At 57.5% G+C, this 4,339-nt stretch overlaps 1 long non-coding RNA gene across 1 annotated transcript; it reads left to right on the top strand.

Annotated features, from left to right (window-relative positions):
* The first annotated feature begins 1,189 nt into the window (after window positions 1–1,189).
* LOC137158796 (uncharacterized) lies at window positions 1,190–3,305 on the top strand. Its single transcript, XR_010921478.1, has 2 exons — window positions 1,190–1,724; window positions 3,097–3,305. It is a non-coding gene; the product is annotated as an uncharacterized lncRNA (long non-coding RNA).
* Window positions 3,306–4,339: the final 1,034 nt, after the last annotated feature.

Genomic DNA, 4,339 nt, shown 5'->3' with positions numbered 1-4,339 from the left:
GCCTGCTCAGTGAGCGCTAGGTGCTACCGTTCTGTGCCTGCTAACTGCTTCACAGTGAGGGGTCAGCGCCCCGAGGGGTGCGAATCACTCCTCCCCTGGAACGCTTTCCCAGGATCTTCTCTCCTAGGAGACGTGCTTAGCTTGGCCTAGGTGCTTGGGCTGGAAGCTGGGACCCTGGGGGGGAGGAGGCCCTTGGATGTGGGTTCTGCAGGGCGTCAGGACCGGCCCTTCTGGCTTTGAAACCTACCAGCCTGGAACTGCAGCATGCTACGCTGATGCCCCGTTGGCCCCTGGGCACATCCAGAGCAGCCCCCCCGGCCTGTGCTGCCCAGCGCGTTGGGTAGGCACGAAAGCTGTTTTATTCAGTGCCCCTGCCCAGTGAGAGCCTCCTGGTGCCTCACTCAGCCCTGAAAAGACTCACCCCCCCAATCTCTCCCCCCCCCCCCATCAGCTGCAGGGAGCTGTGGGTCGGGGACGATACAGGGCCCGTGGGTCCCTGCGAGGGAGGGAAGGAGGCCAGGTCTGCGGTTAGCCCAGCCATAGCCGTGCTCTCACCATTTAATTGACCCCATTGCTGGTGTAGTCATCAACCCTGTCCCATCCTGAGCTCCTCCCACTGGGGGGGGCAGGGCGGGAAGGGCTGGCGGGGGGTGACCACTATTTGATTGGGTTGTAATGGGCTTGTGATGGGCATGTAATGAGTGTGTGATAAGTGTGTGTTGGGTGAGTTTAATGAGTGTGCAGGGCGTGTAATGGGTGCGTGTCGGGCACGTAATGAGCAGGTGTGGGGTGTGCGGGGCGTGTAATAAGTGTGTGCAAAACCTCCAGCTGCTGCAGCTGTGTCTAACCAGGGCCCTTCTCTGCCCTGGGTGCACGGGTGAGCATGTGGGGCATGGCAGTGAAACAAGGGCTGGCTGAGCACCGGGCTGCCTGGCCACGTCTCCTTGCTCCAGAGACAGCAGCAGGCTGGGAAAGGGGTCATGTCCTGTGGGGACGTTTGGGACTGGATTGTTAAAGGCACTGGGGGGGGGGGGAGGCTCTGTCCAACACATTGACTGGATATGTGTGTTTGTGTCCCACAGATAAGAGTCTACTACTACTGCCAGCTGGCAGAGCTGGTCCTTCAGCCTCACGCCACTGGATGTCGGGTATGTCACGGCTGCAGTTACAGATGCAGTCCGAGGAGGACACGTGCCAGCTGAGGAAGCCTGGTCTCGTAGCTCCTGGCAGAGGATCAGGCAGGCGGTGACGGAGCTTTGATTCCTGGCTCCGCTGCAGATTGAGTGCGTGTGACCTTGGCCGAGTCACTTGGGCCTCGTGTGGAAAAGGAGGCGACGTTGTGTCTCAAGCAAAGGAACAACACTTGTAAATGCCTCTGCTATGGGAGCAGCTAGCTAGGTTCCCAATAGATAGCTGCCGCCACCTCGGAGCGCTGGCCAGCTGGCTTTGAACACAGATCTCTGGGGGTGGCCGGCAGCTCGGTTTATTGCAATGATCCGTTTCTCCTTCCCTAGGAGTGGAATATCCCTGCCCCGCTCATGTAACCGGGGTCAATCTCCACTGCCCCTCCTAGCACGTAAAGCTGCCGGGGAGATCAGAGCTGTTTGCTTTGCTGCGATTAGAGGGACGTGCACCAGCCGGTGTTTGCTGTCCTGGTGGGCTGGAAATCACACGCATGCTTGAAAGACAGCGGCCCTCTAGCCCTGTCTTTTCAGTCTCCAAAGGTACGTCAGTACTGAGCACCATCGCCTCCAGAGAGCTATGTGTGTTGCTGTAGCACCCATCTGAGATCAGGGTCCCCCTTGTGCCGGGTGCTGCACAGATACAGAGGGAGACAATTCTTGCCCCAAATAGACAAAGGGTGGGAGGGGAAACTGAGGCAGACAGCCGGGAAGTGATTCGCCCAAGGTCAGTGGCAAGGCTGGGAAGGGAACCCAGGGGTCCTGGGTCCCAGCTGTGAACTCTACTCACCAGGCCACACTGCCTCTTGAGTTAAGCAGCAGAACTCGCCCTCCTTTAAGGCTACCGGACAGTTTCCATAACTTGAAATGCTGTAGCTGTGGCTTCTCCATGGCAGGGAGGGTGTCTGGGACGTTTGAGGGAATTTCCAGAACCTTCTGTGGAGTGATGGGGGGGAGAGGACATTCCCCCCCCCCAACACCCACCCCCAAGGTGGGTCCTAACCACTGTCTGTTTAAAGTCCTGGTGACTGGAAAACAGCTGCAGTTTGAAGGATGTACACTTAGCCCAGTGACCCTACAATAACAAACCTGCTTGAGTAGTCCCAGTGCTCCTGAGACACCCTACAATAACAAACCAGTGTGCAAAGCCCAGCACCCAGGAGTGACCCTACAATAACAAACTGTGCTCCCTCTGCCATCTCTTTGAATTCCCCACTCCCTGTCGCCCAAACCTTGCTTGCTCGCGGGGGGGAGAGGGGGGTGTTAAAGCCAGCGGAGCTGGGTCAGGGGGTCCCCCCCCCCCGACTCCATGCACGAGGCTGGCTAGGAGTTCGAGAAAGACGTTGCCATGGTGACGCAAGGTGGCAGGCGGGTTGGCGCGATCAGCTGTGACCTCGTTAAAGCTGCTCTGCGGGTGGGACTCGGGCTGTCGTTAGGCAACTTAGGACTCAGCGGGGGATTTGTGCCCCACCCCACCCGGTGCCCCGATGATCCCAGGGTCCTGCCGGGCTGGTGGCCTGGAGCCGCTGGCCTGGGGGGCACTCGGCGCAGATCGTCTGCTTCATTGTCATTGAAATGTGTCCCTTTATCTTTGTTGTTCAGCGCACTGAACAGCGCGGGGCAGGGGACACACAGCGGGCAGGGCCCAGGGCTGGCGGTTACGGCAGCCTGGACACCTGGGTCCTATTTCCTGCTCTAGGAACCCCCCCGGGACTGTGGGCAGCTCACTTCCCCTCTCTGCACTGCAGTCTCCAGTCTTGTCTGTGTAGGCTGGGAGCTCTTTGGGGCAGGGATTGTATTTCTGGGTCCGGGTAGCGCCCGGCCTGACGGGGGCCCTGATCTCGGTCGGGGTCTGACTTTCCCACACCCCAGCCAAGAGAGTCAATCAATCTCTCTCTCTCTCTCTCTGGCCCAGTGACTATTTAATTACTGATGCAAAGTGAACCAAGTCCAACAGGAGCACTTGTGAGAGCCCCCCACATACCCCGCAGCCTGGGTCCAGGGAACTCCCCTGAGATGGAGGAGATCTGGGTTCAGGAACCTGCCTCCATCTCAGGCAGAGCAGCGATTTGACTCTGGTCTCTCAGCCCCCGCCGGAGGCACCTGGCCGCTGGGATCTGCCGACAGCAGGGCCAGTGTCTCTCTCCGGTTTGTCAGGATAAAGGGAGGACGCCGGCCCCCAGCTCCAGGAGAGGGTTCGTGATTGAGAGTCCTGAACAGAGAGACTCCAGTGCACGGAGACCTGGCTTTACAAAGCAGTGTAGACATAACCTAACTCCCCCCATGCCTTGTACAGCAACCTGAGCACCGAACGCCGGCCTGAGGGCTCTGTTACACGTCAGGGTACCTAGGAGCTAGCTGTGGCCGGGCCTTCCGTCTCTCTGTGGTTGAGCTCTGGCCAGCTTTTGGAAACTCTCTGAGCCCTGTGAACAAAGGCAAAATCCCATGACAGCTGCTTCTTCCATTGCAAATCGAGCTGGGTGCAAACAGGGCTTCCGCTGCACAGTTGTGAAGCGTCGCCACACAAGGGAGTTGCAAGGATTTTAGAAGTGGGTGCAGAAGGTGTGTGTGTCTAACAGCCCACCAGCCTAATGTGGGCTAGTTACCGAGACGCAGACCGCTGGGTTCTCTGCAGACCCAGCCCTGCTCCAGAGGAAGGGAGAGAGCTGTGTTGATGCTCTGGTTAAACAGAAACAGGTACGAGCGGGCTGCAGGAGACCAGGTGTTGGAGTTAATGGTGCATAAAGGAGCTAGCGGTAAGATGTCTCCTCCCAGCATCCAGATGCCTCCACGGGAACCCAGCATGGGCTTGCCTTGTGTTAGCTCCCAGCCACCTGCGTGAATCTCGGGGTGTCTTTTCTTTTTAGACCATCTGAGAGCAGCATGCTTTGATTTAAGGGACTGGGGCATAAGGCTCTGAGCCCGGGCTTCTGGGTTCCCCACTTTGAGAGATCTAATAGGGACTGGGACCAGGATGGCAGGGTTTTGTTTTATGAGAGGGAGTGTGACCTAATGGTAAGAGGGGACCCAAAAATTGGAACATCCCCCCAATAAGACTTCTTTTTTTTTTTTTTTTTTTTTTTTTTTTTGAAATATGGCCCCCAAAAATTGTGTTTTGGTGAAAAAGGAAGATGGTGGGTTGGAAATAAACAATTCTC

This window comes from Emydura macquarii, unplaced genomic scaffold (assembly GCF_026122565.2).
Source record: "Emydura macquarii macquarii isolate MOO-44397 ecotype Brisbane River unplaced genomic scaffold, CSIRO-AGI_Emac_v2 contig_1790, whole genome shotgun sequence".
NCBI lineage: Eukaryota > Metazoa > Chordata > Testudines > Chelidae > Emydura > Emydura macquarii.
The sequence above is the reverse complement of the archived record's forward strand: the minus strand, read 5'-3'. Positions and strand labels throughout refer to the sequence as shown.